The sequence below is a fragment of the Lissotriton helveticus genome, chromosome 2_1 (assembly GCF_964261635.1).
Source record: "Lissotriton helveticus chromosome 2_1, aLisHel1.1, whole genome shotgun sequence".
NCBI classification, from domain to species: domain Eukaryota; kingdom Metazoa; phylum Chordata; class Amphibia; order Caudata; family Salamandridae; genus Lissotriton; species Lissotriton helveticus.
Genome location: NC_136059.1, coordinates 365,639,271 through 365,665,803, shown reverse-complemented (window position 1 = coordinate 365,665,803; position 26,533 = coordinate 365,639,271).

Here is a 26,533-nt window from a genome sequence, read left to right as displayed (position 1 = left end):
TAGTATCCTGCCAAGATACGGATACTCGTTCACTACTTCTACTTTTCTTCCACCTAAATTCCAACTGTATTTGTTTCTAAGTTTCTTCTTTGAAAAAACCACAATTTGTGTTTTGCTTAAATTCGGGGTTAAAAAGTTTGATTTTGAATATGCGTGGAGTATATCCAGAGAGTTTTGTAAACCGAAAGGGGTTAAGTCAAGCATTACTATGTCGTCAGCATACATTAGTACTTGTATGCTTTGCTTAGCAATTTTAGGTGATAAACATAGGCCCTGCTGTAACTGTTCAGGCAGGTCGCTGAGATATAAGGAAAATAATAATGGTGCCAGTAAGCACCCTTGCTTTAGACCATTGGCTGTTTGTATCCTTTTTGTTAGGCCCTTTTCTCCCCCCATTTGTACCTGACACCAGGTATTGGTGTGGAGATTCACGATGGTTTGCAGTAGTTGTTCTGAAATTCCAAGTTCCCTGAGTTTATGCCATAAGGTTGGTCGATCGACACGGTCGAACGCAGTCGAGTAATCAATGAACACTGCGTATACCGACTGTGATTTTTCTGTTACATATTTATCTAATATTGTTTGGATAACAGCAATGTTATCTGTAACCGAATGTTTTGGCCTAAAGCCAGCTTGAAACATTGGAATTTTGTCCAGTGAAAAAGCCCAGTCCTTTGTAGTACTTCTGCTGCAAAGATTTTACCCGCAGCGTCCATTAGCGCAATTTGTCTATAGTTTCCGGCAGTTGTCTTGCTCCCCTTTTTATATATTGGGATAATCGTACTCCCCTGCCAGGATTTAGGTATTTGTCCGATCTTGAGGATAAAATTAAATAGATCCGATAACGATTTACCCCATTCCCTTGGATTTGTTTGATAAATCTTTATAGGGATCTGATCTGGGCCAGAGGCACCTGTTTTTCTTGCTTTTTTGATTGTCCTTTCCACTGAAATAGCCGTAACTCTAAGAGATTGTAAGTCTACTTTAGCTTTACTTTTACTTTTTTCCCAACTTTTCCCGTCTAATATAGTCAGGTTTGCTTTGTACAAATCAGTGAGATAAGTTTCCCACTCCTTTGGGGGGACAGGTATTGGTAGAAATTTCTTTTTCGTCCCTGTTAATTTTGCTATGAGGGACCAATATTTGCGTTGATTAGAGTCTTTTGCTGCTACTTGAATGTCAATCCAATTGCGGTCTTGAATATCTTTTTTATTTCTTAGCTTCTCTCTCCTGAGTTTGTTTTTTAGTTTATTAATTTCTTTCTCAGTAGATATAGAGGCATTCATATAATGGACACGAATGAGTTTGTTCAGATTTTTCTTCGTAATGGAATTTTGGTTGTTTTTATTGAAATTTTGATTATTCCACCTGTTGACTCCTGAGGGAGCATGATGTAATTTGTCCAATAGAAAATTCCTAAGCTCATTAATCATGTGTTCAAAATTCTCTATTGGATCCTCCGAGAAAATTGTTGTTAGGAGATCAGTGTGCTCAATCAATGTCGATATTCTGTCTAGAATTCTAGAGCTCCAGAAAATTCTTCTCTGATCTCCATTTATCAAGACAGAACTTTTATGAAAAATTAACTGCCGATCTAGTGCAGTTTGAGGGTTCCATTCCGTAGTTAAATTCATCAGCGCATGGTCGCTCTCTTGACTTAGCTTTACTTGTAGGTGGGTAACAGTCTCCAGTAGATTCATACTACAGATGATGTAGTCTATAATGGATGGACTTCCATGACCCCGTCTAGTGAAAGATGCAGGGATATCGCCTTCCAAATTGCCATTCAAGATTGCACCATTTAAAGTTGGCAATATTGATAATAGTAGTTTTCCTCTTTTATCGGATTTCGAACCTTTAGGGAATTGCGGGGCTGAAAATTCAACAGATTCCTCTTTATATAATTCAGCCCATTTTCTAATTTCAAGATTAGAAATGTTGCCATTCAAGTCACCTGCTATTATGTATGGAATATGTAAATGGTCCTCTACTATCTGCGCAATGGTTTCCATTATCTCCACAAACGTTAGATCTTCATTCTGGCCAGGAGGGGCATATACGTTGAAGAGCAAGATTGCCTTTTCGGTTGCCATATTATGTATTTTTAATGTGACCTTTATACATTGCAGGTGGTATGATTTAGTTTGAATAACTTCTTGGCCCCACAGATATTCCTCTGACAGTAGAGTGGCCAAACCACCTTTTGCATGGCCCCGATTTGTGGGTATGGCAGGGGTGACATAGACATAATAGTTTTTCAGAGAAAATGAGTCAGTTGCCCAGGTTTCTTGTAGCAACAAGATGTCTGGATGATTACTTATGGCCTCCTTTAGTTTGATCGTATCTTCCCCCGCCATATTCCACGATGTTATTTTTAGGCCGTTGTTAAACAAGTTGCCCAAGACATGAAGAGAATCTCTTACTGTTACAATTCCCTGATACCCGTGACCAAGACTTTATACTTTCACTAAAATCTCTTCCCTTAGAGTCATGGTGCCATACTGCCCTTTCTCCATTTTCCACTTTTATTTTTATTTGTAGAAAGTCTTTCCCAGTGAGATTAGTTCCTGAAATCGACTCTCCAGCCAAATCAGTGTGTCTAAACTGATTTTCATATTGGGAATTAGAAATTGATCGTATTTGCTCATCGTACCCTGTATGGTTTCTATCTTCCTTAAGGTTCATGACTGGGATAACGTCATACCCATGTTTGTGCAATGTCTCTTTTTCTTTGAGTATGATCTCAGGGATAACATATGACCAAAACGATACTATAGCTTTTTTTGTATTATCTCTTTGCGGGAAAGTTACTAGATCGATTTCACTGCTAGTTAAGCTTTCTAATGGCTTCATATAGTGGAGGAGATTAACGACCCTACTTCTGTTGAGCGGTACCGAATCCGTTGGAAAAAGTTCTTCAAGTTGTATTGTTTTGAAGTATCGTGTTTCTGCTCCATAATTGTATTTTCCTTCATAGTTTCTTTCACAAATGTCATGGTGTACTAATTTTTCAAAGAGCTTGTATGGATAAAATTCTTTTGCAACCGGGTCTAGTGGTTGTAATTTCTCTTCCTTTTTTTTATTACTAGTTTCCATATTCTCAATCAATCCTGATTTTTCAGGTTCAGTTTCTTGTACTTCTTGTATTTCATTGACTAATGTGGACTTTTGAAATCTCAACTTGCGATTGTTTCTTTTATGGAAACGTCTTAATGGCTTTTTCCTCTTTTTTTTTCTTTGTACTTGCTCAAATTCTATCTCACTACAGGATTTCCCGCTTTTTTTATTCTCAGACGTACTATTGAGATTAATTTCTTGAGTATTTTCAATCAAAAGATCGTTGTTTAATCTTTTAGATTTGATCGTTTTTTTGAAAATTGGATATTCCTTTTTACTTGGAGGTTTTTCCATGAATAATTTTTTTAAAGAGATTATTGATGTTTCAAGTTGATTTTCCGACTTTCCTTTTTTTCGTTTTGTTGCATTTAATGTCTGAGTACCACAATCGTGTTTTTGTGTCTCCTTTTCAATGTTACAATTCCTTATATTATTATTCTTTAGCAAATCATTATTGTATTCCGGATGTTTGTTTTTCATTTCAAATGTTTTTCTTCTCTTTTTTTCCTCCACTAGATGCTTAAGGATCCCAATTTGAACGTCCAAGGTTTGGTCCGAGTTTTCTAATATGTTTCCCAAAAAGGAGAGCACTGACTCAAGTATCTCTTGCAGTGTAAAAAGGGCTTTTGACATAGGTGTAACAATGTTGGCTGAATAGTTAGTTTTTATATTAAATGGGTCAACAGATGATTCAAGTGGGAGAGGTTGCGATGGGTTTAGTAACTGAGGGAAACTATTAGATATTTTGGGCTCTGATGGTTTTTCTGATATATTTGATTTATTAGCCCAGAGTTCTTGTAATTGACATTTATTTCCAGTATTATTTTTAGGAGTAGACGATACAAGATGAAACTCTTCTTGATCACGGAGTTCTGATTTATTGAAGGAATTGATAGATTTTTGCTTAATGTCAGGGACCACATTACTGAGATGAAGATTCAAGTTGGGTCCAGGTGTTATTTCAAAATGAGTTTCAGGCCCTACAGGTACTTCGAAGATATCTGCAGCTTCTGGATCTATGATAATTTTGTCAGTGTCTTCCTTAGTTGAGAGACCAGAAAAATATTCACTGATGGCAGGGGTCCGCAGTATGCGACCTTGTTTGACCGATGTATCTTTTGTTTTCCGTACAGCATCCTCTGTGCCCATACGTTTCATGAAAATGGTCCGTGAACGTAATTTTTTAAACCCCATTTCCTTTCACACGAGTGGTGTTATTTTCAAGCTTAATTTCTCGTGTAATTAGTAGGCAGGAAGAACTTTGGTGATTTGATCGGGTATAAGTAAACCTTACTTTTCGTGAGCCGGTGTTAGTGGGGTGGCCCGTCCCGTCCTCGGTCGTCCCCGGACGGCCACAGACGGCCCGCCCTTTGCCCGGGCTTAGCTCCGCGCTTGGTCCCGCGCGCGTCCCGCGTTGCGTGAGTCTACTTGTTGCTATATGCGTGTAGCCGGTGGGCGTGTCGCCTGGGGGAAGAGGCACCAGCTGCTCCAGGCAGGGGTTGCTGGTCCTCGCAGTCCCCCAGGCTAGGTGCAGTACTTGATTTCGCCCTTGCCTCAACCCTGGAGACTCAAGCTGGGAGCGACGGTCAGAGCAAGCAGACAGCAGCTCTCGCTCACACCAGCGAGTCCCCGGGGAGGCAGCAGCGCGGAACACGAAGAGCTTGGTACTTCCTTACCTCTGGCAGCGCAGTGAGCAGTCCAGTCAATCAGGTTTCCTCGCAGTGCACAACAATAGCAGCAGTCAGGTGAGTGGCGCCCGCGAAGCGGGTGTCACGAAGTTAAGTACCAGATTTGCCGGTGGGCGTGTCCGTGGGCGTGTCGCCTGGGGGAAGAGGCACCAGCTGCTCCAGGCAGGGGTTGCTGGTCCTCGCAGTCCCCCAGGCTAGGTGCAGCACTTGACCTCGCCCCCGCCCCAACCCTGGAGACTCAAGCTGGGAGCGACGGCCAGAGCAAGCAGACAGCAGCTCTCGCTCACACCAGCGAGTCCCCGGGGAGGCAGCAGCGCGGAACACGAAGAGCTTGGCAATTCCCTACCTCTGGCAGCGCAGTGAGCAGTCCAGTCAATCAGGCTTCCTCGCAGTGCACAACAATAGCAGCAGTCAGGTGAGTGGCGCCCGCGAAGCGGGTGTCACGAAGATAAGTACCAGATTTGCCGGTGGGCGTGTCCGTGGGCGTGTCGCCTGGGGGAAGAGGCACCAGCTGCTCCAGGCAGGGGTTGCTGGTCCTCGCAGTCCCCCGGGCTAGGTGCAGTACTTGATTTCGCCCTTGCCTCAACCCTGGAGACTCAAGCTGGGAGCGACGGTCAGAGCAAGCAGACAGCAGCTCTCGCTCACACCAGCGAGTCCCCGGGGAGGCAGCAGCGCGGAACACGAAGAGCTTGGCAATTCCTTACTTCTGGCAGCGCAGTGAGCAGTCCAGTCAATCAGGCTTCCCCGCAGTGCACAACAACAGCAGCAGTCAGGTGAGTGGCGCCCGCGAAGCGGGTGTCACGAAGTTAAGTACCAGATTTGCCGGTGGGCGTGTCCGTGGGCGTGTCGCCTGGGGGAAGAGGCACCAGCTGCTCCAGGCAGGGGTTGCTGGTCCTCGCAGTCCCCCGGGCTAGGTGCAGTACTTGATTTCGCCCTTGCCTCAACCCTGGAGACTCAAGCTGGGAGCGACGGTCAGAGCAAGCAGACAGCAGCTCTCGCTCACACCAGCGAGTCCCCGGGGAGGCAGCAGCGCGGAACACGAAGAGCTTGGCAATTCCTTACTTCTGGCAGCGCAGTGAGCAGTCCAGTCAATCAGGTTTCCTCGCAGTGCACAACAATAGCAGCAGTCAGGTGAGTACGCCTGCAACAGGTAGCTATGTGGGGCCAACATCATAACGTAATCGGTGTGGCATGGCGTGGCGTACGATGGAACAGGGCAGGGATAGACACAATGACGCGGACGGCTCATAGTACTGCGTCTGGGAGTTGAGCAGACAGGCCGCAGCTGTCCCTCTGTGAGCCTGGGTCAGAACTGTTCATAACTCACACTACATAAGTATTGAAAATTCACTTTGTGATTCAGTCCGTCAGCTGACATCTGTCCGAGGCATTTGTGAAAACATATCGGAGTTCTTTCTGTGAGTGATACCCCTTTGACGCTCCCTCCCCCCACATTAGCAGGTAACGTACCTTCTTCCCACATTACCAACATACCCCCAACAACCTTCTTGGGCCCGGAAGTGTCCCTGTGCGGTTGGAGAAAGAAGAATCTTAGTCATGTATAGATTTACATATAAAACAATGTATTTAAAGAAAAGAACAACAAATAAGACTGAAGGGAGTATGGTGCTGTGGTCACTGCCACGAAGTTGGGGTCACTTCCGTTCAGGACTCAGGACACAGTTACACATGTGGGATTGGTTTGTGTTAAATAGGGTTAGTGGTACCAGAAGCAGTGAGACTGTATGAGCCTGTGATGATGGTTGATGTGGACGGGTCGCACTGGGAGCAATGTGTCTTGCCTACTGGACTGTGTCATGTAGAATCGGGACTGTATCTGAATTGTGCGGCCTGCTGACCGTAGTGTAGGCCAGAGGTAGTGATGAGGAAGGGCCCACAGCCATGCATATGTTGGTGGCCCCACCGGCCTGCGCAGTGCAGGTTCAGTGGCACCACTTGTCGGCAGACTTCAATCTGTAAATACTCCTCACTATCGAAGGGAGTGAGGTGCTGTGGTGGCTGCCATGAAGTTGGGGTCGCTGCAATTCAGGACTCAGGACACAGTTACACATGTGGGATCGGCTTGTGTTAAAGAGGGTTAGTGGGACTACGTGTAGGCGCCGTTGCATTTGGAAATATGCCTCACTGATCAGAGGAAGTCTGGTGCTGTGGTCGCTGCCACAGACTTGGGGTCACTGCTATTTAGGACTCAGGAAAGTTACACATGTGGGATCGGCTTGTGTTGAACAGAGTTAGTGGCAGCACGTGTCACCAGCCTTCCATTTGGCAATATACCTCAATGATTGAAGGGGGGGGGCGTGGCCTGAAGCTGAAGATGGTGGACGTGTAGCCCGAGAGCTCCGTCCGTAATCCTTTACACTAGCGGAATATCCTGCTTTCCCCCACTGCAACCCACCTCATACTTGTACCGGAGGTCTCCGAGGGGGTCATCCTAGAAGCGGAGCGGTGCTTCTCCAGTCCGCCCGCTCTGCTGAAGTTTGGCGCGGCTGTCCCGGAAGCGGCCTACTGCGCAAGGTGAAGCCCCGGGCTCGAGTGGCCGGTCTCCCCGGCCTCCCCATAGCCTCTGGCGCGGTAGGACCGGACTCCGCGCCGGACCACTGATGCGGACCCCAGCGGCGGAGGGGGGGTGTCCTGATCGTGCGGTGACCCAGCGGCCCCCGCCTACGCTGCGGGGCCCCACACGGCCATCCTGCTGGGCGCTCTGAGAATCGGGCGGAGGCTCCTTCCACCTAGCTGCCCGTCTGCATTCACGCGGTGGACAGGACGCCCGTTCCCTGCTGCGACGCCCGGGACTGTAAGGCAGACAGCGCCGGACATCAGCTACAAGCGTCGCTTGCCCCGGAGCCCCCCCCCCGACACTGCAGGCCTCATTGGCAGTCCTTTGGCGCCATCTTGTTGCTGGGACTCGGCCAGGAGGAGCTCCCCTGGCCCTTACACAGGTCAATTAGTGAAACCGCGACTGGGATTCCTCGAAGTGCAACGCCCTGCGGAGAGCGGGGTGCCCGGCGATGAGCATGGGGCGGTGGGCTGCATGATCTGGCTAACGGGGCGACCGGCCAAGAGTGACGACGGGAGAGTTTGACCCCCTCCCTGCAGGCCTGCCACAGGCCTACTACAACACACTGGCCCAGACCACGAGAGTGCACCTGCGTAAGGCCGATTCATCAGACACTGGCAGCGGGCCACCTTACCTCCTTCAACTGGACTGCGGGAAGCTATAGTCGAATCTGCACATGGGGCCTCCCCTGGGTAAGCCGCCAATACTGACACCGACGGCGAAGACAGGGATTCTACTCGCTCCCTGCCGGCCCTGGGCCTGTGCTGCTCCCACCCTTGAACTCCACTCCCTGATCCTGCGGCGGACGCGGCCCGGCGCCCGGAGTAGATACGGGAGAAGGCGGCGGCGAGCTACTGTGCCCTTTCCGGCACCACCCCGCTAACAAGAGCCATGGGCAAGCCAAGGGGCAAGACTCGTGAACAGGGCGCTGCAACGGACCTGCAGTCCACAGGCTCGGAGGACCCTCTGGCCTCCTCCAACATGGACATCATCCCGCCGACTGGGAAAGGGTCCCAGGACGCAAAATTAGACCTTATCCTTAATGAGATACGAGCGACTCGTGAGGCCTTGGAATCGCGTATTGACAATATGGCGACTGGCCTCTCATTACTAAAGGCGGACCATAACAAGTTGGCGGAACGAGTGGCGGAGCAGAAGCTGGCACTGAATGACCTAGTGCCACAGCAGACAGAGCATTCCACGAGGCTGGAGGGAGTGGAGAAACAGCTTAAACATCTCTGGGATAAAGTGGATGAGGCAGAAGGACGTGCGCGCCGCAACAACGTTCGCATCTTAGGCATTCCGGAGAGAAGTGAAGGGAGGAACCCCACCCAATTCGTGGAGGACTGGCTACGGAAGCTAGTGGGCCAAGAAGATCTCACTGCACTGTACAGCGTGGAGAGGGCTCATCGGATGCCTCCTAGGCCCCCCAAACCAGGGGCACCCCCTCGTCCCCTGATCGCGCGCCTCCTTCATTTCAGAGACCGAGACACTGTATTGCGTGCGGCCAGGGAAAAAGCACCGATAAGATTTGAGGATAAAAACATTTCAGTCTATCCTGATTTCACGCCCACTGTGCAGCGCGCCAGGTCCACCTTCATGAGTGTCAAACGCAAGTTAAGGGACAGAAATATGAAGTACGCGCTGCTGTTCCCGGCTCGGCTCAAAATCCTGCACGACAACAGATCCCACTTCTTCGACTCGCCAGAGGAGGCGGAGGAATGGATGGAGGTCACTCTGACACCGCCGGCCACACAGGATCCATTCGGGGAGCACCGGGGGGACGGCCGCAACGAGCACGGAGATTCGCCGGGTAGACGACACACCATTCCGGGCCCTGGACTCCACTCCTCCCGTGGACCCCCTGCGAAGGCGCACCCTCCTGATGATCGAGGGACGAGCGACCCATCGTCATCTCGCCGGCAACAGCTCACGGAGGAGGCACTAGCAGCACACGACTCCCGAGCACTTAACGACAGGCACTCCGCAACCACTGACACCCAAACAGAGGTGTCTGGCTCAATGGACAGCTTGTCGCTGTTCCCGAAAATTACAGCCCAAATGGCAGAGGAGTTCTGAATTGCTGGAAATTTGATCCCCACCGGGTGGTAATGTATGCTTGAACTTTCCCCCCCCTCCCCCTCCTTTCGCTAGTGGTGGGTTGCATGGGGAACTCACTTTGTTGAGGACTACCGAGCCTATGCAGACCGTTCAATGACAGTTGACAGAGGCCTGTCACCCCCCGGTATGCACACGGACTCCAATGACTTGTGCCCACGTTGGGCATCACGGTTTGGATCCCGAGCACGTTGGCTTGGGGACCTTTTTGTTAAGGGGTTATCTGTTTCCACGACACACTCACCTTATCTCAACGCAAAGCTGACATGGGGCCCAGGGAGCTTCACTGAGTCGCACCACATGATTGGATATGGGGCCACTTAATAATTACCAAATGTGCACCTGGAACGTGCGTGGCATGGGAGCAGTCCAGAAAAGACATAGAATTTTGGCCCAGCTCAACCGCAGGGGAACCCAGATTGCATGCCTACAAGAGACGCATTTGAACGCCTCTGAAGCTGTGAAACTGCGCAAAAAATGGAGGGGACAATTATTTGCTACCTCTTATTCTGCGTTTTCAAGGGGGGCGGCGATCTGGTTCCGTGGCTCTGTCCCCTTTCAGATACTAGAGCATAGAATTGATACAGAGGGCCGATATGTATTTGTGCGGGGGATGTTGGACGGGGATGCTGTTGTATTTGGATGTGTTTACTCGCCGAACTCTAATCAATCGGAGTTCTTGTTGACGGTAAACGGGGTGCTGACGGAGTGGGCTGATCATCGATGGTTTATTGGGGGTGATTTTAATGCTGTGCTTGATGTTGCATTGGATAGGTCACATCCCCCTTTACAGGCAACTGAGAGTAGGAAACAAGCGGATGCTCTTGGTGGATGGGCTGAGGGCTGGGACCTGACTGATGTATGGCGCAGTACACATTCACAGGAGAGGGAATATACCTTTTTCTCCCCACCACACCAGCTTCATACTAGAATTGACCACATCTTCTGTTCCCGCTCCGTAGCGGATACAATTGTTAAGGCCCAACACATGGGGAAAACTCTGTCAGATCATAGCTCTGTAGAACTCACATGGCAGTGGGGCAGGCGGCTGGCCCCCATCCCTACTTGGAGACTGTCCCCAGATCTTCTTGAAGACTCAGTGTTCAGGGCCTCCCTGTCCGACGCTATAGGAACATATTTCTCCACAAACATGAACACGGCCAGCACCCGTCAAGTGGAATGGGACGCATTTAAGGTCTGTATTAGGGGGGCGGCCATGGCCGCTGGAATGGGCAGGAAAAGGGAGATAATTAATCAATTGAAGGAGGTGGAGGGCTCCCTGGCTTCCCTAGAAAGTGAGGCTGCCGGCACACATGCGCCCTTCACACCACTGCAGGAGGCTCACATTCGACACGCAGAGCTATTGGAAGACCTGAGGCTCCTAGACTACAGGGAATATACGAACAGGCAGCATGCACTGGCAGATAGAGCTGGCCCCCTCCTAGCCCGCCTATTAAGGGACTCCCCAGTGAGCCAACCCATTCTGAGAATCTTGGACCAAGCAGGAAATCCAGTCACCACCCAGGTTGGGATCAACACTGCGTTCAGGGAATACTACACAGCGCTGTACAGTCCCCCACAGCCCCTTCCAGAGGTCGCATTTGAGGCCTTTACGAGGGACTTAGCCCTGCCTCGGCTTACAGAGGGGCAGATCACAGACCTTAAGCGCACCATTACCATAGCCGAAATTAGACAGGCAATACGCGCCCTTCCAAAGGGTAAGACCCCTGGGACAGACGGCCTACCGGCCGACTTTTATGCAACATACATAGACCTACTGGCCCCACGGTTACACGCTATCTACTTGGAAGCGCTGCGAACAACTACCCTACCGCAGTCGTCTATGCAGGCGTTAATTACGTCCCTCTTAAAGCCTAATAAAGGAGGGCTTCAGATGGCTGACTATAGACCCCTGTCCCTTCTCAATACTGACTCCAAGATATTGAGCAAGGTGCTGGCATCAAGGCTCGTGCAATATGTACCTCAATTAGTCCACCCTGATCAATGCGGCTTTGTCCCTGGCCGCAATACAGCCATGAACCTCAGACGACTAGCCCAGCTCATGCTCGGCGATCGAGAGGGCACGGGCTCTGAAGGCTGCATCTCACTGGATTTGAAACAAGCCTTTGACTCCCTTAGATGGGATTACATGTTTGACACATTGTCGAAATTTGGGATACCCCCCGCATTTCTCGCTTGGGTCAGATTGCTGTATACAGAACCCACTGCTAGAGTGCGCACCTCAGGTCATATATCAGTTCCTATAGCTATTGCGCGGGGCACCAGACAGGGCTGCCCACTTTCCCCCCTCCTATTTGTCCTTGCCCTTGAGCCGATGCTCTGTAGGCTCCGCCACATGGCCCCCCGGTTTGGCATTCTGCGGCATGGGACGACGCATATAGTGTCCGCTTATGCGGATGATATTATCTTATATTTCCGAGACTTAAGAAGCGACCTGAGCCCTGTTGCCCAGGTATTTGAGGTCTTTAGGTCGGTCTCAGGCCTGACCATAAGCGAGTCCAAATCATATGGCTTCACATTTGCGGCCGCTGGTCTGACTACTCCATTGCCCTTCGCCCCCCATGAGTTCCAGATAGCTGAGACCACCTTCAGATATCTGGGGATGCAGATTTACAGGGAAGCAGGTCAGATGATCGACGATAACCTTGGGAGGGCCATTAGAGCGCTGAAGTCGCAGATACAATTTTGGCTCACACTGCCACTCTCTGTACCCGGAAGAGTGGCGATATCCAAGATGGTGATGCTCCCCCGCCTTCTCTACCACTTCACTAACTTGCCGCACCTGATCCCGGCAGCTACCTTTAAGACCCTAGACACTCTACTCACCGAACTTGTATGGGGGCACGGCCGCAGGCGTGTAGGTCTGTCCAAGCTGCAGCTCCCCTCTGAAGCCGGTGGCATGGGTTTGCCTGATTTTAGGGCCTACAACTATGCGTGTCAACTGCAATGGCTGGCCTTTTGGGTGGCGGGTCGCAATCTCCAGGAGATTAACATGACGAACAGGGATCATGCATTGGGGAGAATACACACGTTACTTTTGCCCAACTCAATTGTACCTAGGGATGTCCCACCTCTCCTTAAACTGGCGATAACATACTGGCGGAAGGCGTTGAAATACACATCCCCTGGGTCATCCTATGCCCCCTCGATCCCGCTCTTGGGTATACCGCTGGCTACGGGGACTCTGACGGCGGACTCGCTGGAGCAATGGCACGACGCCGGGGTGTCGCACGTGGGTGACCTGTTCGCGGAAGAGCGCCTACTGTCCTTTGCAGACTTTAGAACTACCCATGGAGTCCCGGGGGGCACCTTCCTGCTACACTCTGGCCTTCGCCACTATATCGCACATAAGTGGTCCCCTAGGGGCCTGGAGCCAGACACGAATCCTCTCATCGCCATGCACTACCTGATGGGCACGGGCGCCCACCTTACTAAGTGGCTCACTGCTAGTATTAAGAAGGGGAGGGCTTTCGATCTGTCACCACTCCGGGCAGCATGGGAGGTAGACATTGGCAGGCCCCTGAGAGATAGGGAGTGGGAACGTATCCTTCAGTTCCCCAAAAAAGTGGCTAGGAACCCCAAGTTCAAGTTTATTCAGTCGATGCTTCTACACAGAGCCTACCTGACCCCACGCCGCATACACATGATGTTTCCTGATGCGAACAGTACTTGCCCCCGATGTGACACTGAGGACGCAACACTAACACACATGCTTTGGCAATGCCCCAAACTAGGATACTACTGGACCTCGGTCCATGCTTCGCTACAGGAAGCGGGTGCTTTGACCCGGCCCCCAACACTGGAAGGCGCGTTACTGGGGTTGGGGCCCTCACAGCGCACTAGAACCGTGGCGACACGTTTTGCGGATTTGGCCCTGTTGCTGGCGAAACGTGCCATCACTATGAGGTGGAAGTCAGCTAGGCCTCCTGACCCGGAGTTATGGAGGGCGGAGGTGGTGAGATGGGGTAAGGCGGAGGGAGTTGCACTACAGAGGGAGGAACACAGGGGTCTGAGGAAAAAGCCGATTTCGCTGGACTGGTATACCATATTAGGTATGTTTGAAACTGGGGGAGACGGGGAAGACGAGGGCACAAGTGCCTCTTCGATTGCACGATAAATATGTCCTTGGTCGGACTGCCATGCACAGTCGCTAACTGAGGTGCGATGCGGAGAAATGGAGAGAGACCCCCCTTTTTATATTTTATATTTTGTATTTTCTGTATTGGTCTAGTTCCATCTATGTGGACAGTCGAATAGAGCCATATGATGTGATTCTCTGAGTACCCCGGTCTACTGATTACTCGATTATATGTTGTTGTGTGAGTGTCGAATGGATCTGTTGAGGGTGGTGGGAGGGATAGTTTTTTGACAGGGGTTTGCATAAACTGTGACGGTTAATGTCACCAACAAAATGGAAATTAAGACAACTATGCAATTATATGTTCTAAGCGACCGTATATGTGTATTACTCTGTATCCCTCCGGGATTGAAGGTATTTGTAACTGCTTTACCTACTATGCTAATAAACAGATTTTCAAAAAAAAAAAAAATACCTCAATGATTGAAGGGAGTCTGCCACTGTAGTTGTGTCACGGAGTTGTAGTCACTGCTATTTAGGACTCAGGACACAGGTACACATGTGGGAACAGCTTGTGTTGAAGATGGTTAGTGGTACCATCTGTCGACTGTCTTCCACAGTGTAGGTCATAGGTAGCAGTGAGCAAGGGCCCATAGCCATGTGCATACTTTGGTGGCCCCACCGGCCTGCGTTTTACAGGTTCAGTGGCACCACGTGTCACTGGCCTCCCATATGCAAATATCCTTCACTGATTGAAGGGAGTCTGGTGCTGTGGTCGCTGCCACGAAGTTGGGGTCGCTGCCATTCAGGACTCAGGAACCAGTTACCCATGTGGGATTGGCTTATGTTGAACAGGGTTAGTTGGCACCACGTATCACCGCTCTTCCACAGTGTAGACCGGAGGCAGCGGTCAGGAAAGGCTCACAGGCATGTGACGTTGACTTGAGCTGCATAGATTGGGAGCATTTGGTCTTCTTAACCCATTATAGTCTCTTACACAATTTACATCGCTACTAATCTTGAATTGTGAACCGTGTAACCCCAGTGTAGGACGCAGGCAGTGGTCAGGATGGGCGCACAGTCATGTGATGTTGAGTTGAGCTACACAGTTAGTGGCACCTGGAGTACTTGGTGTGTACGCACCCTGCAATGATACGTGGTCCCGGCGGGCTGCAGTGGGAGCAATGTCATGCCTTGATAAGGCCACGTGGAGATGACTTATGGTGGACTGCGTCATCTGCAATCGCCACTGTATCTGAATTGTGAGCCCTGCTGTCCGCACTGTAGATTGAAGGCAGTAGTTAGCATAGACCTCGAGGAATGCTTTTTGTCACTTCTTCTTGACAAAATCCGAGGACATAGTACAATTCTCAATCAATCAATCAATCAATCAATTCTCTGTGCAATTATAAATCAAGGCTGAATTCAAATTGTGAACCCTGCTGTCCACAGTGTAGATCGAAGGCAGTATACGGTACAGACATAAGTCTGCGGTGCTGTGCCGCTGGGTTTGCAGGGGGCCTGTGTGGAGGAGGCCCGCGGTCGTGGCGGCAGCCATGTGCCAGGGTGAGGGCAGCTGCTCTGTAGACTTGTTGGTCTTCCCACAAGTGAACCACGCCCAGGGCCTGGCCTATTTATTCATACTCCTACGCTGGAGTGGTGTACTCTGGACCAGCCCACTCCACTTGCGCTACCAGTGGGGGACAACACTGCTACATGACCGAGATCTTCCCCACTGCCTGAGGTAACATTGTTGCATGCACTGTGCACTAGATTACAAGTATCAATATTCAATAGTATATCTCCACATGGAGAGGTTTGTGCTTTGCATAGTGAGGTATGTGCAGCACATCAGCGTTACACTTGGCATTGTGTGCATTATTATTGATGGGTGATTTGCCTTCTTCATATATACTTGGTTGCCACATCTCTCAACATTCAGTTAGTGTGCGGCTGAGGGGCCATGGTATTTTGGGAAGGTCCATTATCCTGTTTGCGCTGCCTCGTGGTAGTAGTGGGGAGGTCTGGGGGGGGTTCTGGTGGTGGTGGCGCTGGGTGTTGTGGCCTTGTTGGGTGTCGGGCTGCATGATCAGTAGCTCTATCACGTGTTAGTCTTTAAATGTGGCTGTGAGTTGGGTCTAATTCACAGAGTAGATAGTCGACCTCCTTACACCAGTTAAAGGTTGATGTTAATTTGTTACTGGTAAGTCGGCTTATCGTCTGCTTTTTGGATCGCATTGCAGATTTGGCTGGTTGTTGAAAATATGGGAAAGTGGTGTTTTCGTTTTTTTGCACGGGAATGCCTACTTTGCATATCATTAGCGCTAGTTGTGGCTCTTGTTTGTGGCGATTTTGTTGGGGGAAGGTATCGATGGAAGAGTGGTGAGATTTGCAGTTTTCACCTGGTTGAGAATGGGATGATAATTAAAAAACAGAGAAAAAAAAATGTTTAATGGGCATTATAATTAGAAATTAGCATTTAAAAAACCTTTGAAATTCACTGAAAAAACCATAGGTTTCAGGAACATTATAGTTCGAAATTAGCATTTAAAAAACCTTTGAAATTCACTGAAAAATCCATAGGTTTTACAGACGTTACAGTTATGAATTAGCATTTAAAAAACCTTAGAAATTCACAGATAAAAACATTTCACTCATACAAAACGATAGAAATTCTGCTGTTATAGTTAGTTGAGCTAACTATAATTCGCGCCCACGCAATGCACTGCTGATGACATCACATGTTACATCATTCATTACATGGTCAATGACATCACTGAATACATCACTGATGACATCTCAAATGACATCCCTGATGACATCACTGATGACATCATCCACGTGACAATATGATTCACCTCATCAGACCTTAATATAACACTTGATACTCCCACTCTAAAATTCAGACTATATTTTTCGAAATCATGACCACACCAATACCAGTTAGTACATATCCACTGACTAATTCCTAGGTCTACACACACATCAATTCATTCACCTATACAGTCACTCATACATACAGTCAGCCATCAATACAGCATTATCATATCCAGTCACATATCTATACAGACACTTAGACAAAGCCTCTCATTCCTAGAGTTATTTACACACCTAGTCAGTAATGGAAATAATGAATCACACCTTTATTTACTCACCTGTACAGTTATACACATACCGCCTCACTTATTTAAACATATGCTATCACATACTTCACTCTAATACAATAACTAATACAAGCACATACTTATCCATACAGGCACTATCACAATCACTCACATATAGTCATTTATACAGTTGAACACTCACATATACGGCCTTTCACATATGCATTTACTCACACATGTACCACTGAGGCATCCATATACTCACAAGGACACCCAGACACAAACTCACCCAGACATACAGCCCTTCACAGATGCAGACTTGAACACATATAAGCAGTGAATTATCCACTCACACATTTATTCACAGAGTCCCACCCACCCACACAGACACTCAGGCACCCATACAGATACTCAGACAAGCAATCAATAGCCCATATAGATCCTCATTTAGCTGCTAACCAAACCATGCAACCGCTTACACACCATCTGACAACCTGAACTGTGTGAATGTCTGTATCAGTTGCTAACACATGTAAGTAGGACACAATTAATCACCACTTATACAGTCAGTCACACACCTACTTAATTATGGATCCTGACTCGTATACATGCATTCATTCTTCAATACACCTTGGTATATATATATATATACATATATATATATGGATGATGTCATCAGTGATAACATCGGTGATGTCATTTGAGATTTCATCAGTGATGTCATCAGTGATGTCACTGACTATGTCATGAATGATGTAATATGTGACGTCATCTGCAGTGCATTGCGGGGGCGCGAGTTATAGTTAGCTCAACTAACTATAACAGCAGAATTTCTATTGTTCTGTATGAGTGAAATGTCCAAGTAACTATTACGTTCCTGAAACCTATGTTTTTTCTGTGAATATATATATATATATATATATATATATATATATATATATATATATATATATATATATATATATATATATATATATATATATATATATATTCCGAACACGTTCAGCGCCCAAAGGAAACTGCTCTCAGCACGGTGGGTGTCGCATCACACGGGGGCAGTCCCGTGTCATAAATAGCACCAGTAGTAACAAATACAAAGCTGCGCTCTCAGGCTCTTTGATGTTTTTGAAAATGTATTCTTCCATGTCACTCGAAAGAAAAATACTGAAAAACGCATTTCAGCCACCTGACCTTCGTTCATTAAAACACTATGGAAAGCTGCAGTAGAACACGGAGGAATTAGCTGGCAGGCTGCTGCTGAAGGAAGTACTAGTTTTACTCAGAATATTTGACTTTATTCTCACATGACTGAGGAAAAGCATATGAATTTATAGAGATGTGCTCTCATTTCAGCTTTTGTAGCACCTTCCAAAAACTTTAGGAGACAATCATGAGATAAAAGTTTACTAGCAGACATGAGTCACAAAATCCCAGCAGAAGATCAGCATTTTTTACAATGTAAACTCACCTGGGAACTCATCAGGTTTCATAAAATGAATATAACAAATGATTTTTATATGTGACCAAAATCCGTTATCACCTTTTATAAGTGTTCCTTTTCATGACCCTTAAAACCTGCCATTCACTACAATGTATTTCAATGCCATCAATGTCCCTGAGTCACGTAATTGCTGCCACAACATGTTGTCCATGTTGTGGCCAACCAATCAAAGGGGGATCCCTTTGAGTCCCCATCACAGGGCCAATGAGGTCAGGGTGTGTTCTCCCTGGCCTTTATATATTTTTAAATTCACTTTCAGGATGCAACAACCATGTCCTTGATTCCTGTAATAGCCTCCGCAATATACTATAAATGTTGTGGCTAACCAATCAAGATTCCTCTTCCCCTTTAAATCGGCCAATCAGTGCATTCTGGACACCAGCAGTGCAAATATACTTAACATTTTAACCCGTTCATGCCCAACCAAGCCCAACCAAGCCCCACTTTAAATGCTAACTTCTCTAAAATGGTTGAATGGAATCTAAGTAAAGTTCTAAATATCAGCCAAATTTGGTGTAATTCAACCATTTTTCTGTACTGGAGAGTGAAGTTTCATATGGGGATTAACGTGGGAAATCGAACTTTTGGGACCCCCCCTTTCTCATGGCCACCTCTTGAAGAATTTTTGTAAAGGTTCCCATGAAGGAGCTGTGGTGGAAGACCTGATTTTTTGGGAACATTTTGTGCAGATTGGTTAGATAGTGCCAAAGCTATTAGCAACACAAAACCGCTCTTCCTATGGAAACTCTAACCTAACTATTAAATATGCAGACTGCCTCTGTGTTCTGTATAACAACATCTAAAATCAAAATGCAATTAGACAGAAACACATAATAAAACAAATTCATGATATTACATTCTTAGTCATTTCTTCCAGAGTGTTAAAGGCAGTGTGATACTCTCATCTGTAAGAGGATTTATAATTTCTTCAGTTTCATTAAAGGTTAGGTTGTGAGCATTTCATTGATGAGCGAGATATGGTTTGCATACCAGCATTATAGATTGTACTTCTAACTGTAACATGAAAAAGTCAGTGACCTATCACTTTTAACTTGTAACTATAGCTGCAATTTAACAGTGTATTTTAACTCAATTTATTATACTCTTAAGGCATACATTGAGGTGTTATAGCCAATGCTAATTACAACTTAAATTTAACCTTTGTTGGTTTTCAGTGAAAATAACAAAGGTTAAAACAAAGGTATGGGCTGCAGTGTAAATGCATTGCTGAGTCACATGACTGGGAAAATGCATTTGTCATGCAGGAAAAAACTATTTTATATATTCATAAATTACCCAGTAATTGTGCTTTGTAAGTCCACAGAAACCAATGCTAGTACGTAAAAGTAGAGCACGCTGCTTATTGGACTTAGAGTGCATTCAAAATGAAATGAAAGCCAAAAGTTATTTAACTGAATAGGCCTTGTTAGCTGTTTTCCCAAGGTAAGTTTACATGTGATTAAAATGAGTGATCTGCGAAATTTGAATAATTTGGTTTTGCGAAATGATGTGACATTTCGGCAAAGTTTTGCAAAATTATGCAAAATGCAAATCCATCATTTAGCACAATTTTTATCATGAAATGCGTCCTCACGTCAATTTTGGGAGCAAATAAGCATTCGCCACCTAAAAAAAGGGCTATAAACCAAAAGCACTGCAAACAGCCACTCACATTCTGTTGTCCTGTGCGTAAATGTTTATTGCAAATGGCACACAATTATATAGTGTGGTATAATGGCATAATTTCAGAAATCTTGAGTAACAAGTGTAATGTGAAATTCCCAAAATTACATGAATTACCCCAGTGTAATTTTAATTTCACCCAGGTCTAAATAAAATCTTAATACCCTATGAACACCGGCAGTTCCCACTAGAAAAAGACATCCCTAAAACCACAGAAACCATTTATCACTCACAAAACACAGTCGAATTCTTAGGTGAACCTTTTCAAATATGGCTGTTATAAGACAATCCATATTCCCCCCAAACATTTTTACAGTGAAGGTGGATGTGAGTATTAGGATTGAGCCCTAGTTGCTTGGAGCACTGGTCCAGACAGTAGCAATGACCCAGAGAAGGGAAATGTGGTCCAGAATCGCATAAGGTGAATGCTGTCTTAACACCAGATGATCCACAAGCAATTGAATGACATGCAGAGAAAGGTCCATTCCCAAGCTTCCAGGACACACCAAGGAGTCCTGGGACTGGCGGTGAGTCTTCCAATTCCCTCAACCACATTCCCTGGGAGGATCAGTTGTTGTCCATACTCCATGCTGAAGGCATCGGAGACATTCCAGGCAGTGTGCAGACTAGCAAGTACAAACACCAGCTCTCTCTCACTAACAAATTCACCCTCTATGCACTCTGGCACCCCTGTTCCTTTATGCAAATCCCTTCACTAATGTCAATCCATGTCACCCAAGTATGCTGCCAAATTTCTCTTTTTCAATTAATTTCATTCCGATTGTAATCACAATTGACCTTTTCCTCACTCTGTGACACATTTCGCCTTAACATAGCTCATATTAGAAACCCAATGAAACAGGTGTAACATCATATTTTGACCACAACACCCACTCTAACCTATGTAACAGCAGCATCTAGCAAGTTATTCATCCCACTATAAGGTGCACCTACTCTTTTTCATATTCAGACAGCTGATGCTAAGTTTCAAGCACCACTACAATGCCCTATCAAAAATAGAACTAAACAAGGAAAGCAGTAGGGGAAACGTGCAGGAATGTGCAAACTATCTCTCAACTCAGATTCACAAGGACAAAAGTGCTCAAGGCTAACATACAACCACTGCCCAGCGTTGTAAGTGGAGGGACAATGTCCTCCCAAAATACAAATTAACAATTGAAAGCCTGAGCAACAAATGTATATGTTAAAGGTACATATACATTCACAACTCTCTGTTGGGGTACGTTTCTCTTTTTATTCCATTTTCATGGCATCCTCAGTGATCACAGTTCTTGTTGTGTGTTGTCCAAACTACAGGATAACCACAAGATTGCCAACATGTGTTTCGTCTATCAGACAAATCAGCCAAAGACTTCGTCAGAGCTAAAACAGATATAAGGTAGCCTTAGTATTACATAAATCACCCTACATTCGTATAGGAAATACATCACATTTAAACAAAATACAATTCTGTCTAAATACATTTATGCGAATCATTCTCCAATTAAAGGAAGTCAGAACTCCATATTTAACGAATAGACATATGACTCAACACTAAATCATATACTAAGCCAGAATATAAGAAAACTAATAGTAAGATGCACCTTATTGTGTCTACAAGCTCCCAGAAAAAAGGTGTGAACAGATATAGTAAAAAAGAAGGTTATAATCGAACACCACATTTTGAATCAGAAAAAGCCCTATAAACTTACCAAAAGGTCAAGAGTCATAAGAGCCAATGTTAAGGTCTTCCAGCAAAACACTAGCCCGAATAGGCCTGGTTCCTTAAAAGAGGTGCAAAAAGTATCAATCCATCGTATAGGTCAACTGAGATACTGTAATAAGAACAAATTCTCAACCCATATTATACTAATCAGAAACATAATAGAATGGCTTTCTATAAGTCTAGTTGAACTCTTCGGTATGCTCAAATCAACACATAGCACAAACAAAACGTGTCAAACCAACTAGGCCATGTGCATCAATATACCAGAGTCAAACAATAAAAGTATCTGAGTAAAAGACTCAAAAGAGCTTCATAGAAAGGCTACAGAATCTCCATAGTAGTCCCCATATAAAGAGGGCGTCCAAAAACTAAAACGAGGTCAGGTACCATTTAAGTAAAAAAGGGTCATCATCAAGTTATAATAAAAAGGGGGTAAATATTCCATATAAACTAGCATTAGTACGATGTTAGTTGTATTATGTTACCTTATAACAGAAATGTAGAGTGCCGTGGAAACGTAATGCTCATTTTCCTAATTTCCTCAGAACAGAAGAAAAAGTACCTAATATGAGGGAGGATCACATACAGTATATAAGTAGTCGCTCACGAAAGGACCCGCCTACATGATAGTGTAATTAAAGTTATTAAAATTAACAGTACCGCACTCTAAATAAATGAATGCATACGGGTAAATCAAGTCGGGCCCATGCCAAACTACAATCATGAGATAAATTTATTCAAATAGGCAAAAACATTTATTGTAGTCCAGTTCTCAAAAGAGTAACTACAAACATATTACCTTGAAATAAAATTGCCGCACCACGGATAGTAGTCAAAGTTTTAAAATTAATCTCCCAATTCTGAAAAACAGTTGTAGTAAACTAAATGCAGTCCTATAACGTAAAAGGATAGAGTGGTACTAGTCTCTCGATTCCAAGCACCCATAAGCCGATATAAAATACAAAAAAATATATATAAAGCAGTAAACAGAAGATCAAAATTACCGATCGATACATATAGCTCTACTGTGAAACAAGGTGTCAAGGCTAGTAAATGCAACAATAATAGACAAGAACTTTAAAAATCCATAGCATACTATTTTACCTTAAGTCAGTAGCTGCTGCAATCATCAAAATGAGATTTCTTGGCGTCTAGCATATTGAAGTGGTCTTTTATACACACATCCATATCATTGAAACAGTCGACGGAAAGAGAGTTACACTAGACCGTCAACCTCCAAACCCTAGATGTATCAGTAAACATAAAGGAGGACCGGCCGCAATCTAGAGCCTATACAGCCAAACACTTGTCACTCGATATGGCCGCCATTACTGCATATATCGAGCAAGAAATCAATTGGCCTAGATTCAAAATTATGTATGTTCCTTATGGATCATCCTTACAAAATAAAACCATAAGCCATCCCTTATATATCAACATTAGTCGAAATTATTTGAGAGAATTTCTTATTAAAAAACGGCATATCAACAATAAGTATGCCAATGTACTGTCATATAGATATGCTTTACCTATATGCTGTGTTAAGTTAGCATGAGCTTATTAGGAGTTTAAATGCCATTTTACCTTTCTGCTGCTTCTGCACACGACACATAACTGTTGCTTTAGCTTTGAGCCTAGTAGAGTGTTTTGATTCACACGAGAATAATATGTTGTTACTCTGATATCAGCCTTGCTTGGTGAGCTGTGTCTGTACAGTGAGTGCTGAAGCCTTCAAGGATATCTCGACACAGTGGTTGTTGTGAGGTCTGATCTTCGCACCTTCCTAGACATAACATACATGCAGCTGCGGCCAAATTCTGGCTTTAGGCATGTTTTATATTGCTTTGCACAGAGCATACACATACACTTGATGGTGCTTCGCATGTAGAGAACTGGTGGAAGCTGATGTGATCCCTTGCCCCTAGGATCTGAGGTATGGGCCGCCCTGCTAAAACCCAAAGAGACCTTCTTAGATATAATATAATATACTAGCTAGGGAGGGTGAGAATTAGGTGTTGTTTAACCCTATTCGTTTTACCATTTTAACATGCTTTCACCTTTTGTATTCTATGGACTAGTAACTATGCTGATTACTTTGTTTCTTAGAATATGTTTGCTAGTATTAGCTAAGATACTGCGTTTGAGAACACTGCATTAGAAAATAAACATTTCAAATGTGCACGCGTCCTCATTTACTCCTTGTTCTGGATTGAAATGATTGTATATCGAAAGAGTGTTCATGTGTTCCACGTTACCTGAGGTGTACTAAGTCCATGTTCTGGTTTGTCTAAACATTGGGAGTTTGTAATAACCAATGAGACACTGTAGCTAGTCTGGTCGGGGATTTTGGGTACTAAGGTGAGTTTTGGCACACCCTAATTCACTGAGGATCCAAGTCTCTATGCACTGTTCTGTATGAGAACGGAATCCCTGCGACAGTACTGCGCCAGGGAAAATATTCAAACCATAATTCGGTCGTAAATTAAAAATACAAAATAACACAGTATCATAATTTTGGTAAACTCAATAAACAAAACGCGGTCATAGGTTACTGACACCTCAATCCAATTGAACGCTACACATATCGTCTTCACAACAGAAGCTCCATGTATTGCCATGAAGTGTCATTTAAGTATGGGCAAAAAATCCATTCCGCTCGCGGAATTTGCAGATTTTCTGGCAATTTCGCGAGATTTGCGGATCGCGAAATTGCAGAAAAATCAGCTCCCGGGCGGATTTTTTTTTTTTTTTTGCACATGCCCAAGTTGAAGCTCAAATTCAGTAACGCATTATAATCAGCCCAAACAACTAGTGAGCACGGTCGAGGCTAGGCAGGTGTGCTTTCTCCCTATATCTACCGTCTACAATTAGATGTAATCCTTGATGGAGGTCTTTTCATCCAAGAGTTTCTCGAGCCCAATCACTGTGTACTTCCTTTGACCAGGAGGAGGCTTCCTTCTCATCTGCTGCTCTGATCGGTCTCTGACCCTTTATAAACAAGAGGCATGTGAACTCGCATAGAAGCCCCACCCATTTGGCCCTGCCCCACACACACTAGGGTATGCAACGTCTTTGCGCCCTTTCCTCACTATGATGGACATCTCACTCGAGGGACCGCGGCGCCTTTCGGCACGGTGGCAAAGTTACAGACACACACGGTCACTGGAGACAACTCTTCTGGCCGTTTACGCAGCTGCAGTGTGGGAAAAGCACTATACATTTACCCAACGAGCTAGCACTTACTGATTAGCCAGTAGAAACAGAACTCTAGTATATATTTGTGCAAATCCGTGAGTTCGCGGATTTTCCCGCAAACTCGCAGATTTTTTTGCCATTTCGCGAGATTTCGTGGACCGTAAATCCGCAAAATTCACCCATACTTAGTGTCATGACCTATTCCAAGGTACCCAACCTAACACGCCAACCCATATTTGTAACGGTTCTACAAACTCTAAGATTCTAACTTTAGAATATTTAGAGAGTAATGAAGGGATTTTAAAATAGTAATAGAATGTATCACCTGATGAGAGTAAACAGATAGTCACCCACTATAGACCAAAGCACAGGGGAGTTTATATTGCCAAGTTTGTATTTATGTATACTAGGCACATTGAAGAGCAATATGTAATCACCTGAACATTCAACATGTAATAAACTTAGGTGACTCTAACATAAAGGCAAAATACATAATACTACATCTAAATATTCAGGAACCTTACATACATCAGGTTAAAGACAAATGATTCAAAAGTCACAACATTAGGGGCCATCTATCTATACAGCACAAGATAGCCCCTAGCTATAGAATCATTACATGTCATATCCAAGAGGTGAGGAAAGAGACAATGTTGACATAATAGACTCCCAGAAAGTATTGCAGTTCATTATCAATCTTGATTCCCAGCTCCACTGCATGAGGTCTGAGAATCCATCGAGCCTCTGCCTGTCTCAATTTTAGTTCACGGTTACCACCCCTGGGGTCCATAGGTATACTCTCCAGACCATAAAATTGAAAAGAGGACTATTTGCATTGCTCAGAACATTCTAATGCATGAACCACTATCGGATATCTTTCATGTAGGTTTTTAAGTGCTCTGAAATGTTCAGAGATACACTCTTTAAGGCACCTTATTGTGCTACCTACATAAATTTTGGAGCGCTTACACACAATGAATATGTGCCACAAATGTTGTAGTACAGTCTATAGGTTGGTTAATCAAAAACTTTTTTGAGCCATTATATTGAAAGTCCCGTTTACACATGCTACAGTTGGCACATTTAAATGAACCTACATTTCTAATATGTAACCAAGTCTGGCTCTGTTTATTCATCTTAGGGTAACTTGGGCTGATCATGTTGTGAATAGTTAACCCCTTATGGTAAGTCACACTAGGATTCTTGGTTACATGTTTTTACAGTTGTGGGTCTGATGTAAGTACATGCCAATGGCTTTTAAGAATATTAAACACTTTGTAAGATCAAGAATGGTAGTTGGTAACCATTCTTATTGGGGTCACATCATCCCCTGTTTTAATATGTCGTGATTTTAGAGTCTCAGTCCTAGTGAGTGTATGTGCCCGCGTTTTAGCTTTGGTAATGACTCTTTTGTCATAACCTTGTGCCAGGAATCTAAGTTCCATGTCATCTGAACAATCGCAAAAGTCCCCATCATTTGAACAATTCCTATGTGCCCTAAAAAATTCAACAAATGGTATTAAGTTTATTTGTGTCTTGGGATGGGCACTGTCTGCATGCAGTAAGGAATTGCACGCTGTCTCTTTCCTGTGCATCCTACAACTAATTCTATTGTTTTCTACATATAGCTCTACATCCAAGAAAACGATTTTGTCCATATTGTAGGACGTAGTAAATGTCATATTATAGCTGTTATTATTTAGATGAGCAAAGAAATGGTGTAA